General features: G+C 44.6%; 1 protein-coding gene across 3 annotated transcripts in view; it reads left to right on the forward strand.

Annotated features, from left to right (window-relative positions):
- The first annotated feature begins 7,901 nt into the window (after positions 1-7,901).
- B3GNT2 (UDP-GlcNAc:betaGal beta-1,3-N-acetylglucosaminyltransferase 2) overlaps positions 7,902-15,059 on the forward strand; it is a 124,340-nt gene continuing 117,182 nt past the window's right edge. Inside the window, exon 1 of one of the 3 annotated variants that reach the window (XM_069234206.1) lies at positions 7,902-8,247. The gene's annotated coding sequence lies outside the window, so the exon portion shown is untranslated. Of the gene's footprint in view, positions 8,248-8,440; positions 8,544-15,059 lie in introns of those variants that run through there. The other 2 variants (XM_069234208.1, XM_069234207.1) reach the window with 2 other exon arrangements.

The raw sequence follows: 15,059 nt of genomic DNA on the forward strand, positions 1-15,059 counted from the left end.
CACAGGTAAATGAAATAGTGGAGGAAGTAAAAGAGGAGAAAATTCTAAAAATTAAGGGTAACGAGAAACAAAACAAAAGGTATAATGGTAACAAAACAAATTTCACTTGTTATCGCTGTGGCAGCAGCAATCACCTTGCCAATTCCACAGCCTGCCAAGCTAGATCAGCAATTTGCAGGAAATGCAATCGTAGGGGTCACTTTGCAAGGGTATGTAAAGATAGTTCCAAGAATGGGGATAACAAAAAATCTGAAGAACCACCGCAATTAATTAAAAAAATTATTCTACAGGTTTACAGTGAGGATAAAATCAACACCCAATACCCTGTGTGTACAATCGCAATTGATAAAGAGAACATCAGAATGTACGCTGACTCATGTTCCCCATTCACCATAATAGATGCAAGGAACTTTCACAAAATTCAAAAGAATGGTATAATTGAACTACAGAATCCAGATATAAGTCCAAAAGGTTACAACAGAGATCCAATAATCTTGAAAGGCATGTTTAAAGGCATCATTTCCTTTAAGGAGAGATCCACGGTTGGGAAAGTATATGTGGTAGAGGAAGGGTCCAATCTATTAGCTTGGCAACATCAAAAAGAACTGGGGATAACACTAGATCCTAACAATTCTGAACAAGTTCTGTGTATTGATAATTCTAATTTGGGAGAAGCTTTCGTTCAAGAATTCCCAGATATTTTTTGTGAGCGGTTAGGATTACTGAAAAACTTCCAGCATAAAATCAAACTCAAACCAAAAAATAAGCCCACTGTGCATAAAACCAGACCTATTCCACACCTGCTGAAGCAATTAGTCAAAGAAGAATTAGAAAAACTAGAGTCACAAGGAATTATTCAACCCATCGAATGCTCCGAATGGTTGGCCCCCATTGTGGTGGCCAAGAAAAATAACAAAAATGAAATTAGAATTTGCGTGGATTTAAGAGACCTAAACAAGAATATCTGGGTTGAGAGGCATCCTCTTCCAAGAATACACGAAATTCTGAGCACTATGGGGGAAGCTTCATACTTTTCGGTGTTAGATCTCTCGAGTGCATACCATCAAGTGGAACTGCACCCGGAGTCTAAATGGCTTACAGCATTCACCACTCCATTTGGATCCTACATGTTCAATAGAATGCCTTTCGGGCTGGCATCAGCTGCAGCGGTTTTCCAAAAAATTATGCAGAACATTCTGGGCAAGGTGTCCAACACTCTGTACTTCCAAGATGATGTACTTATATACGGAGCAACTGAAATAGAGCATGACAAAATACTTAGGATTGTCCTAGGAAAATTAAAAGCAGCAGGACTCACACTAAAGAAAGAAAAGTGTAGGCTGAAGGTAAATTCGGTAGAATACTTGGGGCATGTTATATCAAAAGATGGCTTTAAACCCAAAGTTTCTCTTGTTGATGCAGTAGTGAATGCCAGTGCACCAAAAACAAAGATGAGCTAAAATCCTTCCTGGGCCTTGCCGAATTTATGGCAAAATATGTAAAAAATTTCTCAGCGGTCTCTGCGAGTCTTAGAGAGCTGTTGAAAAACAAAGCTCCTTATGATTGGAAGGAAGTCCAGGACGAAGCGTTTAAGAATATCAAGTCAGCCATTGTGAATGCCCCATATTTGTGCAATTTTGACCACCGTAGGAAAACCTTCCTTACAACCGATGCCAGCAAGTTAGGTTTGGGTGCCACCTTATCGCAAATTATTGATGGAGAGGAAAGAATAGTAGCGTTTGCGTCGAGGACTTTGAGCAAGGCTGAGGCTAATTATTCGGTTATCGAAAGGGAGACTCGCGCATGCTTCTGGGCAGTGAAACATTTTAAATTTTTACTGTGGGGCACTCAATTCATATTACGCACTGACCATAAGCCATTGGTATATGTATTTTCTACTAAGGGGTTTAATAGTAGCACACCCCGGATAGCTAGGTGGATTCTAGCCTTAAGAAACTTCTGTTTTACAGTGGAATATTTTCCAGGGTATAAGAACTGTGCAGCTGATTTTCTCTCGAGAAGCCCAATTGACTGTATCGAAAACTTTGACACCATAGAACACCCTATTTTAGCAGTTGACGTACCATCCATTAGTGATGAGGAGTGGAAATCTGCATATCAACAAAATGATTCATTAGCTCTTTTGAGGGTGAAGGCAAGAGAGGGGTGGCCTAAGATGAAAAAAGACTTAGAAGACATCATCAAAGACTATTGGGAGGTAAGATTGGAAATTAATGAAAAAGACAACTATATTCTCAGGAATTACAAAATAATACCGCCTCAGAATCTCAGACAAAAAATAATAAAACTTGCTCACGAGGGTCATTTAGGGAGAAGTCTTACGAAGGCCCGAGTAAGAGAAAGATTTTGGTTTCCCAATATGGATTCCTCAATTGAGAATGAAGTTAAAGAATGCACCTTTTGTGCGCTAAGTGACAAGTCCAAGATCACACGCAAGACACCAATTTCCCCAGTACAGGTTCCTGACAAGCCATGGACTAAGTTAGCGTTAGACATCATTGGGCCCCTTAATTATACTGGTCTGCCTACGAAATTTGTGATTGTACTTATAGACTATCAATCGCACTGGATCACAACCAAATTAGTTAACATAATTACTACCGAATCAGTCATCAACTTCCTGAAAAATGTGTTTAGCATAGAAGGAATTCCAGAATTTCTTATAACGGATAATGGGGTCCAATTAACTTCGAGCCCAATTAAACAGTTTTTGGATTCTATTGGGGTAAAACATTACACCACAGCCTTATATTGTCCTAGAGCCAATGGCTTAGCAGAACGAGCTAATAGAATGATAAAGGAGTGTATCCAGTTAGCAAGTATTAACAGGTTGAACATTGAGAATGCCATTAGAGAAATTCTATGGGCCTATCACACCACTCCTAACTCTATAACGAATATATCACCTTTCTCAGCATTACGAGGCAGGGTACCATGTACCAAATTCTTTCCCGCATGGTTTGGGGGGGGAAGACAATGCAAAAATACATCTCCAGGGGCTAAAACAAAAGTAGCAATGTACCAGGAAAAGTATAGAGAAAGGTATAATGCCAAATTCGGTGTTAAAAAACAATGCTGGAGGGTGGGAGATGATGTGATGATCAGGAAACCAGCAGGTTACTCGAGAAAGGGGTTGAGAGAGTTGAAATTCATGGGACCATATTGCATTTCAAAAGTAAAAAAGAATGTTGTTATTTTAGAAAATGGACAGTGCTGGAGCATGGACAGAGTTGCAAAATATGTACCAATCACTGCTAAGGCTGCAGACAAAGTTCCAACTTGGAAGGAACCATCGCGGTTAAAGATCCGGGACAACGTACAGAGATCTCCCAGTAGTCGAGTGACCAAACCGCCTGCATGGAGTAAGGATTATGTAAGATAGTCCAGCAATCACATGAAACACATCTGAATTCCTGGAACTATCACAATTTTGATTTAATTGACTCCTTTTTAGTGTAAATTCTTCCCCTTCTAGTTTTGGTTATTTTATTGTGAGGGGAAGATGTGTTATATCTTAATTCAATGTTATACTTACCAAATTATGGCCCTCATTCTGACCCTGGCGGTCTTTTCGCAAGACCGCCGAGTTACCGCCGCGGTGAAGACCGCCGACCGCGGCGGTATGCCTCTGTGCGCATTCTGACCGCTGGGAGCGTTCCGCCGGAAAACCGCCAGCAGCCACACTGGCGGTCGGCGGGAAAGTGGAGACTGGTCAACCTCCACCGCCACGCCAGCAGAACACCGCCCACAGAATTACGACCCACATTTCTGTGTGGCGGTCTTCTGTTGGTGGTCTTCTGTTGGCGGTCACCTCCCCATGGCTCCCGTCGCCTCCCGGAGGACCAACGCACAAGGTAAGTTGATTGTCCGTGAGGGGAGGGGGTGGGGGGGTGTTGTGTGATGTGGGCGTGCATGGGGGTGTGCGTGTGAGTGTGTAGAGGGGGTGTGTGAGTGCGTGTATGCGGGCGGGGGGTGCTGCTGTGTCTATGGGTAATGTGTGCTGTTCGGCAGGTGCGCATGTCTGCATGTATGTGTGCGGGTATGTGTCCCCGTTGTGTATGTGTGTGTAGGAGGTGTGTGCATGTCGGGGTGCATGTATGTGCATGTCGGGCTGGGGGTGGGGAGGGGGTTCGTACCACCTCTGGGGGGTGGCAGGGGGGTGGAGGGTGTGGGGGGAGGACTCGGGTGGGTAGTGGGGGGTGGGGGAGACCCCTATCAGTGCCAGGGAAGGAATTCCCTGGCCCCGATAGTGCTTACCGCCATGGTTCGCACGGCGGTTCCCGCCCGCAAGAAACCGCGGCGGTAGGCAGGGTCATAATACCCTTGGCGGTCTTGGGACGACCGCCGGGCCGGAGTGCGCAAACTCCAGCCCGGCGGTCATGACCGCCGTGGCGGTCGGAGTGGAGAAGTGGCGGTCGGTCGCGGCGGGGACCGCCGCGGTCAGAATGCCATTTTTAATACCGCCGGTCTGTTCGCGGTCCGACCGCCGTCTCTCCGCCGACCGCCAGGGTCAGAATGAGGGCCTATATGTATTTAGTTTCATGAAGGCATAGTCTGTAGATAAGTATGGTTATCTGGTTATTAATATCATTGACATCAAACTGTATTAGGTACTGATAAGATTCAGTTCATAATGGTATGATCCGCCTTCCCCTACTGGGAGATTAAAGATGGAATGGTCTGTAGGTGGTTGGGATCGGGAGTGCATGATAGAATGTTGGAGTGGTGAGAGAAGGTGATGAAGGAGGAGAAGGAAGGCACAGAGTGGAGAAGAAGCAATAAAGTCTGAATTTGAAGTAAAGAAGTTTGGAGTGGACTTTATAATAACTACCATTCTTGAATCTGAATGGGGTGATGAAATGAGGAAAGACTCAAAGATGAAGTTACTCACTGAATTTCTGGTAAGTGGCTGGCCTGAGGAATGTGAGTTTCCAGGAGAGTTAAAAGGATTCTTCTAGGTACATGTGGAGTTAGGTGTGGAAAATTGAATAATTATGAGCGGTGACAAGTCCATTCCTCTTTTTGGTCTCATGAAGAAATGTATTGATTGTGCATATGAAGGTCATTTGGGAATACCTAGTACTAGGAGATGTATCAGAGATCATTTTTGGTAGCCTGGAATTGATGTCATGATTGATCAACAGGTAAGATCATGCAGTGACTGTGCATTTAGTGATAAGTCAGCCAAACCACTCATTCCTGATTTGTTTCCAAGTGAATTTCCCGCAAGACCATGGATGAAATTGGGCACAGACATCATTGGTCCTTTTGCCGTCTTACCTAAGCATGAGGCGTATGGGATGGTTCTCACAGATTACTTCTCAAAGTGGCCAGAAGTCAATGGTTAAGGAGGTTACATCAGAGAGTGTTGTAGAATTATTCAATGAGTTGTTTTGCTGAGCGGGAATGCCACAAGAAATAGTTTCAGACAATGGTCTACAAAGTACCAGCAATTATGCTCAAAATTATTTGTCTAAATGTGATGTCATTCATAGGAGGATCTCTGAATCACATTCAGAATCCTATGACCGAATGGAGATATTTAACAGAGTAGTAAATGAGGCTATTTAATTATCTGTTAAGGGAGGGTTAAGTCAGAGAAAGGTGTAGCAAGCAGTGCTCTTAGCATACAGAACCACCCCCAATTCTGAGACTGACACCCATTTTGAATTTTTGAGAGGGTGCAAACCAAGTACTTGTCTTGTACCATGGTGGTTGAAAAACAAGAAGACTCATGATACCGAAGTAGATTTCAAAATAATAAGCAGGGTGGTGGAGGACTATAAGCACAAAATGAAAGTTGGGATGGATATGAGAAAGGTAATTTGCAGCAAAGTGAATGTGAATGTGGGTGACTTCGTTTCTCTTAAAAAAAAACACAACAATAAGCAAGGGATAAGTCTGCTGGTCAGATCTGGTGAATGTTGAAGAAATGTTTAGAAATGCAGTGTGGTGGATCAGTGCGGATTCTTAATCGTTTTTCCCTATTTAAAGGGACAATAGAGGAAGGGGGAAGGCAAGGGGAGGATGAAGTGGAACAGTGGAGAAAGTAAAAATAATGCTTTTTCCGATGTACCAAACATGGCACATAGATTTGGAAACAGTGATGGAGTAACACCATCCATGGGTGCACCAATTAATCCATTTCTCTCTGGAAGATCTGATTTTAATAGTGTATGTACAAGTAGCAGAGAATGTAGGGTTCAAGGAATATGTTCAGTAATTTCTCATAATTCCTTGTCTGCATTTGGCGAATAGCCGCTAGAACTATTTTTCATTGTGAATTTATTGTTTTAATTTTTGGGGGGGAGGTGTGTTACATATGTTGTTATTTGAACTGTTGGGAGTTGTATATGTAACACATTACATGTTGCTGTTTGAACAGATGTGGGGCTGGTTATTGTCATATGAATTATGTGTGTGCGAGCAAGAGAATGTCCTGAGGGCATAAACAGCGGGAATAGAACTTTGAACAGATTCATGAACTGGGAACGGCACTTGTAGCATTTTAACTGAGGAATAAACAATTGGACCATCTACCTTGTGGACTCGTTCTTGCTGTGTGGCCAGCGGCGGCTTCTCCACTATGGCAGAACAGCATCACCCCTCACGCCCCACTAGCAGCAGTAGCTGCACATTGAAAAATAAAACAATAGTAAACAATGTTTATTAGTGTTTTATTTTTCAAGGGACCGGGCCATGGGGGATGACAGTGCACATGTGTGTTTGGCTGGCCGTCTCAGGACGGCCAAACACACATGCGCACTGAGCTCTCTCCAACCTGAGCTGTGTTGCCGGGTTAGAGACAGCAGGCACAGGTTCCCAATCTGCCTGGGAGTGCAAAGCCAGGGCACTCAGGCCAATTCTAATTCTGCTACCAGCATAAGAGCAGCATTAGGATTGGCCGCAGAGCAGGCTAGGAGCTTGTGCCTTCAGTGGAGCCTGAAGATTGGCGCTGCAGCGATGTGGCTGGTAAGTTTCTTTTTTTTGTTTTTGTGTTGTTTTCCTCGTCCCGCCATCTTGCCCCGACACCAGCCGCAACTGTGTGTGGCCCTTTATCCTCTTAACAGAAAAAGTCTTCTTCTTCAGCATGGCAGAATCTAATCCTTTTATAAGACTTTAATTAAAGAATTTCATACATTCACTAAATAAGTACATAGTTAACTGGCTTTTCACCAACAAGAAGCAAGCAAAAAGAAGTATTTATTACAGAATACATTTGGCGAGTCTCTCACTGATCTGTTGGCTTGAACTTGGGCGTTCACAGAGCCTGCACATGCAACACGACTGGTTACATAGTATGTTGTCCCGTCTGAGAGAGTTAGATTGTCCTTTGAAAACTACATTTCGTTCACAGCAGCTGGGAAAGCCTTGGGCTTTTTGTAGCAAAGCCTAAAATCCCTTATTACAGCCAAACGATAGCAGCAGTAACGGTCACGCAGTATGCAAAGGCTTCGCATTCAAGACAGACGACAGAACAAAGTTGTTCTAAGTCAGTGAAAGTATGATTTCCTTACATTATGCACCACAATTTGGAAAACAAATCCCACACACTTTGCGGCTATATAATAATATGTTTGAAAGTGTGGCTATATTTTAATAGGTTACAAAACTGTTAGCTTCTGCGCCTCGTTATTACCAGAGTGTGATTATTCTATCATTATTCTTTGTTTCATTTCTTAACATAAATCCCATCGTGATCGCTGCGACTAATAGAATTTTATTTCACTAAGCCCAGGGCCGGTACCCTAGTGCAGTTTTCAACTTTTTTGTTTAATTCACTGCACAGTGATAAGGAACTGAACATCCAGGGCTGCCCTGGGAAACTATGACATCATGTCTGCTCGGCAGACTGTCAGCTCATCCCCAGCTCTGTTTTTAACTCCAGGGTAAGTCACAATGTGAGCCTTACGCACTCCGGCAGAAAAGTGTTTACTCGAGACGCTTCCGGGCAGGCGCACGTGACACAGTCTCTTTGGGTGTGTTTTGAAATAGAAAAAAAATGCGCCGGGTAGGCTTGGCTGAACCTCGGAGCTGCAGAAGCCGGAGCGGCGGCCAGGGAGTGACAGCGGAGCCGGGAGAGGTGGAAGACGCCGCGACATGGACAGCACATAACTCCCAGGAGGAGCCGCTGCACCGTCACCCTGTGGCATGGCGAGGGGACTCGGTTTTTGGGGGAAAGGAGGCGCCCGGAGATTTGTTTCCCCACTGAAGACACGAGGACAGGTAATTGTGAAATACGGCGGCTGCCTCGGCCCCGCTCGGGCTGGTGAGATAAGGGAGCCCGGCCCCGTGATCAAGACCCGGCGGTCTCCGCTCAGGCTCCCGGTGGGCGCGCACCCTCCCGCCTCCACGCAGCCCCCTTCCCTCCCCATCAGTAACAGAAGTGGAAGTGAGAGTGGGCTCTGCGGAAATGTGACAAGCGGGGACGGGAAGTGCCGGCAGATGGCTGGGGCGCGGGTGAGGCTGCCCGGGTGTGGGAACGCCAAGTATGGAGGTGCGGGCTGGCTGCCTTCCCGGAGGTGAGTCTAAAGAAGAGGGTCTCGCACGGCGGGGGTCGCGTCCCGAGCAACAAAGTTAACCGGTGCGTAGGTCTGCTTTGGTCCGGGGCGGGCTGCCGAATTAAAGGAGCCGGGTGTGCGCGAGGTGGCTGAGGCGCCAGTAGTGTTCACTCCCTTTTTTGGTCTGTAGGGTGGTGTTATCTAATACTCTTTGCCGCAAGTTTCCGGATGATTCCATGTCATTTGGGGGCACCGCCTTCACATCATGCGCTCCTTCCATTTACAAAAACACTTTCTCCAGGTGTGTTAACCTTATTGTTTAATTGATATAAATTCATACTACAACTCCGGGAATGCCCCCGTTTGTTGGAAGCAAGACCATGGGTGAAAATGGTGCTTGGTGGCATGGCATCCTTAACTCGCGGTGACTTTGCCTGATTTGTGAGTATTTAATTTGGTCCTCTTAAGCCCCACTTTTGCATTCTGGACATTTTTCACATATAAACTCGGTACAACAAGTACCAGAGGCAAAGGAAAAAAAAGGGGGCTGAGTCAGCTACCTGGGACAACGTGATATGTTTCCACGTACATTACACACGCTCTCGCTCCGGATGTCTGTATGTAGCGCTTAAAAACAGCATGTGGTGAACTGTATTGCGTGCTATTATCTAGTGCAGTGATACTCATAGTACCCGGGGGCGCATGCGGCCCTCCTGACCTTTACATTCGGCCCAGCAGCACTGGGCTGCTCTTAGCTAGACTCGTCACCAACATTAAAAACATGTAAATAAACAGACAAGCATTTATTTAAGGTGATTTGAAGGTTAAGAGGAGATAAGAGAGGGGTTCTGTACAATGAAACATCAGAAACACCTTCATTTTTACAGACGCATTTGAAGCAAAAATGTAAAAGCATGATGTCTGCTCAAAATTCAAAAAGTGTATTTCATTCACACGCAGAAACTTCACCTTAGTTCACCAGATTATATCAGTGCATTGAAGAAATATATTTTTTCAAAGTGCTAATTTTCTAACCAGAATTTAGAAACATTCACTCCCCCATCTCCCACCCCGACAACAATGCCTTTGGTGAGCTAAGAGGCAAGTCAGCTATGTGCACTCTTTTGGTGGCCTAGGTTTCAATTATACAAAAACATTATGGTTTATAAAATCAAACACAAAAAGGTTTTGTGCAACACATATCCTAAAGTCATGCGAGGTCCTCATATGTGATAATGAACAAAAAGGAGAGAAAGTGAAATAAAACATTTGCTTAGGATCACACAGTTTGGTTAAGTGAAGAAGCCGTAATTATTCCCAAGTTTATGGTTTCACGTTGCGCTATTCAGACACTAGAAGTATAGATTTGCGTCCCTTACACCCACTTTACTACCAACCCCCGACTGCCACCCTGCTGCCATCAGTGCGGCCCTCGGTCACATCAAAGACCAAACTATGCGCCCCCCTGAAAATGTTTGCGAGTACCCATGATCTAGTGGTTCTGAGGCACAGTGATCTGGGGGCAGCGTTTGCTTGGGATCAGGAGGATCGAAGCCCTTGGTTTCACAGTTGGCTGTTGTGATGCTTGTCGGAGCGCCCTGCTGGCAAGTGTAGGGTGACGTCCTTCGTGTACTACAGGCGCAACTCTGGGTGAATGGGTTTTAGGAACTGGTAAGCTCTATTGGGGTAACAATATTGGAGTAACAATAGTCTCTTACGAACACATTGATCTAGTTTTATTCCCAAAAAGGGTGTTTATCGTTTTGACCTGTTACGAAATTTCGTCGTGCCCCACCTCGTCTTAAGGATGCTCGCACGCTCGTCAGCAGCGGTCGAGATGCCCCTCCGAGGGCTGCACTGAAACGGCGGTCGCACGCTAGCAAGAATTTGGGTCATGTTTTACTTGTGCAAACGTTCAGTCCTATTCAGCGAGTTCTGATTCTGGTTTCCTTACTGGTAGCCCCCCCCCCCCCCCCCAAGGTTCAGTGCCATTTCTCTCTTTCAGCATCACGTTTGTGTCTTAAATGCATTGGATCTTGTCACGCTAACCCTAAAAAGAAAGAACGAGGCTTATACTGATGCTTGTTACACAGCAGCAACATTTCTCAGTAAAAAAAAAGAGAGCAAGGTTTTGTGAAAAGTTAGACCTTCATGTTACTATGGTTGATGCCCTCCCACCATTTCATCCTTCCGAGGTTGAATAACGTTGCCGTGTGTTCATTTTGATAATTTGTAAAAACGAAGAGATAAACATTTTTATGTAAAACCACCGAATGGTTTTTCTTATTAAGTGGAAACAGTTAAGGTATTTTGTACACGCACTTTCACTGTACAATCACAAAGTAGATAAAAAGGTTGCACCCGCCTGCAGCAGACACGTTAACCTATTGAGTCACCAGTCTAGCCGGCGAGCAGCCAGGAAGACGGGGACAGTGCTGCTGTTCCCCGATTGCCGTAGCGAGTCTGAGCGCTTGGAAGGGAGGTGTGTTAAGAGGAGGACGCCGGCCCCCTACCTGTGGACAGTCATTTTTTGAATCTGAAGTAAAATCTATTTTGAAGGAGCTGAGGACCTAATGTTCTACGTCGGAGGTATTAACAGCTTTTCGGTAACATTGGAACTAAACGTTTGCATATGTTAGCTGTAAAGCGCCCTCTGCTGGTGGCGCGTCTGAGCTGCGGCTGCTTCCCCCGCCTGTACCTTTCCACGAGAGGTCATGCAGGTGCAGTCACACGGCACATTTCTGCTGCTGTGCTGGTGGGGTGAGGGCGTCGCACGGGGTGGCATGTTCTCCTCAGCCGTGGGGCGGCTTCTAAGGGCTTCTCTCCTCCCCTTTATGTCGGAGTTAGCTTTAGTGTTGGGTTCTGTCTGGGGCGGGCTCGGCCAGCGCCAGCATGTGCTTTCTTGGTAATGTTTTATGTGGCCTGACATCTGTCAGACCACGTGAAACCCGAGATAGAGGGCTGGGCGCTAACCCTCCGTGTCATGACTGTGGGGGGCGGGGTGGGACTCAGCTGGTCTAGGCCTCTGTCCTGGGAGAAGCAGGCCCTGACGGAAGCCGCTTTAAGAACATGCCAGTTAGCTGAATGTTTGCATAAATACAGTGTTCATATAACGCACCCAAAATAGCCCGAGTCTGTTTCGGCTCCCTGGTAGCCCCTTTCTTTGCCGGCCGGTCCCTGCTTCCCTCCCTATCATCCTGTGCCTGGTAGTTCGGCAGAGGGGTGCGTGTGCTCGGTAGGAGGGTGTAGTGTGCCGACATGTCTTGCTTTTGTACCTTGCACAGAACTCCTGCAGCGCGAGGGCTCGCGCTCCCCTGCAGGCCCAGTGTTGCCATGGCAAGGATTCTTGTAAAAAAACATTGCATTCAGTCACCGTTCCGGAGTTTTACTGATTTCAGACTGGCTCATTTCAGTGCTTCTACTGCGAGGCGACGCTTGTGGGGTTATACATTGTAGACTGTTTATAATCTTTCTGTTTGGATATCTAGATTCTGTTCATAACCGTAATTAATCCGTTAGGTACTTGTAGTTGACTTTGTGGGCGCTTCATAAAAACCTATGTTTAGAATTATTTTACGATTGCACCTGCATGCTCTGAAGCAGTTTTCAGCAACAGCTAGCGCCACATGAGAAACTTTTATTTTGACAGTTCCGTACCAGTGTTGTCAGTTAAACGGTGAGGCAACTTAGAAAAAAACAAGAGGCTGTGCCTTACAGTTCAGGAGGCGATTGTGGAACATTGTGAACTGTTCAGATTGTTTGATCCTTGGCAGAACATGTACTCTCCCCTCACCCTTTCACGTGATGACATTAGAAACACGTGAAACTGGCTAATGAGCAGTACTAAGGACCGAATACGTATGTGCCTGGGTGTCTTTTTATTACATCTGAAGTTTGTTCCTGTTTATAATTTATATAATATTATGTTGTATCTCCAGACGTGTTTGAGATCGGAAAGTCTCTATGGCTGGGGTGGGAGTTAAGTAGGACTGATACCAGTGGGGGTTGGTTCGAAGTTTAAAGTCTTATTGTAACTTGAGAATTTCAGGTCTTTTTAGGTTTTGTTCTGCAGTTACTGTTGCATTCTCGTCTAGCATCACGGAAGGTTCCAAAGTGTGAACAAAGGGAGGGAGGGTAGGAGAAGGAAGGAATCATGGGACATTGCTTACAGCAATTATATATAAATAAAACCAGGGAGATACCGTTCTGTTTAGTGTGAGAGTACCCATGGGCAGTTGTTTAATGGTACACTCCGCAGGCCTCTTCCTCTCCTACCACTTAGCCACAGTGCTTTTTTTTATTTTTAGATCTTTCCATCATGTGCACCACAACCAGTGCTTAATTTGTAAACAAATTGCTGCAATTAAATGTGGGAACATGGAATACTGACGCCGCGTAATCCTAAAGCCGCGTAATCCTAAAGCCATCTCGTGCCTCTTCAATCCATTTACAGCCACTCCCTGCCCTTTGAGCTCACCCTTGAAGCTTTCTCCCTTTGTGACGCTGTTTCGTTTTTTCTCTTCCTCCGTCCGCAGTAAATACTTGAGGCAGAAATACCGGCACCGGCAACAACAATAATAAATTAAGTACTGACCACACCACTAGGTGCGCTGTCATAACATGCAGTTTACACTGTATACAGACTCCTCTTTAGTGTGGCTGCTCCTGGTGTGCTCTGAGCCAGTTTTTAGAAAGTATTAGGGCATGCAAATTAATCCAAAAAATTAATACTCTAGCAGGTGAAAATACAGCCAGACTTCTGGCAACCAAGTCTGTGTAGTGAGAATACCTAAGCAATGCAATCCAAATTAGGAACACTGGTTCAGAAGAGACCCTTGTAGAGAAGAGTTATGTATTCAGTTAGCTAATTATTCATAAATATATAAATATTCAACCAATGAAGCATCTATCGTTTTCTATATTTCCATCCTTTCAAGGCAGATTTGGGGATACTTTACATTTTCAATGGGGCTGTACAAGGAATTTTGCAACTATAGTCGAAGGACCTATCGCAACACTTCCCAAACCTATCCACCTAGCAACTTCTGCTGCTGGGAGGGCTGATCCGGTATGCTGGTGCTCCCTGCTGGAGCTCCCCTGGCACCACCTTGTCTTACCTTGCCCTCAGTCTGAGTTGGCATGTCATTAGTTGGCTTAAGGGATGTTAAAAATGCACATTGGATATAGCTGTATCTACTTGACGGAAATTTAGGGTCAATGGTGTCACCATCACATGACAAGACATTATATTCCCAGGATCTAGAACATGCCTTGCTGCATATTCGGCTTGTGGTGTTGAGCCTAAGGAAAGATGTGAAAGCTATTCCTAGATCACCCATCCGCCATCTGTAAAGACTAATGCTCCTTATTGCTGACCAGAGTCCCTGTTCTTAACTCTAACCCACCCCTCTTGTTTACTAAGGCAGCTATTCATGATTCCTTTCTGCCGCAGCTATCTCTGTGATATTTGACTATCATTACATAGATACAGGAAGATTATAATTAGGGCTCCATGTTTTATGGTATTTATTTTTTCGACATTACTGCCTGTGTTTATCCATATTCTGTTTGCTCTTTTTTTCTGTATTTGTACATGTTTATTCTGTATTTACTGTATAAATGAAGCTGAAATTGATATTTTCCCACATTTATTTAACTAATAAATGTATACTGGCACTTGAATGTCTAAAAAGGTTTCACCAGTGTACAGTGTAATATCATTATCTGAAAACACTTGCATTGTAGAATAGCATAAATAACTGCTGAGCTGCACTTATTACGCTTACTTAGGAAATCTATTGTCTTTATTTCTCTCCCCACCTCTCAAACTGTGCCACTACTGACCTGGCATTCATGACTGACAGTAGAGAAAATCATCCAAAGAGGCCTATTTTCCTGTATTTAAAAACAAATACAGACAGGAAGATATCTAGGTTTTCTGTCTGTATTTATCGGTAAAAATCAGTAAAAACTGGGAGCCCTAATTATAATTAATTCCTGAACTTCAGACAAGGCCTGAAGACCTGCGTGTTTCGATCTGCAAGTGGCCTGGTTTCTGCAGGCTTACTGCCTGCCTTCCGCTAGGCTTTTCTTGCCAGTCATAAGTATGAATTGGGTACTGAGGTAACTGCATAATCGTTTTTCAAAAACATAATATAAACATCATCAGTCAGTAAGGCTGCAGAGCCTGTTAACTTTAATTGTGACTGCATGAATATTAATACAGTACGGTGGGCAAAAAATCTTAATTTCCTTTTCTTATTAATTCTTGGGGGGGGCGGCAATCATTAAACTTATTTAAAAAGGGAGTGGGAGTACCCCAACAAATTATAGGCCAGTTAGCCTTTAGCTGTCTCTGAGAAGATCTTCTCCAAAATATTGCTCTCTGACCTCGAGGAGTGGGTGTCTGGTTATAATTGTTAATCCAGAGAACAAAGGGGCTTTCCAGCAGGCTTTCCAACCGGTCATTCCACAACTGATCATTGCTTTGCTTTAAGGTTAATTGTGATGTTGCTTTAAGGTTTGCTTTAAGGTTAA

This window comes from Pleurodeles waltl, chromosome 5 (genome assembly GCF_031143425.1).
Source record: "Pleurodeles waltl isolate 20211129_DDA chromosome 5, aPleWal1.hap1.20221129, whole genome shotgun sequence".
NCBI lineage: Eukaryota > Metazoa > Chordata > Amphibia > Caudata > Salamandridae > Pleurodeles > Pleurodeles waltl.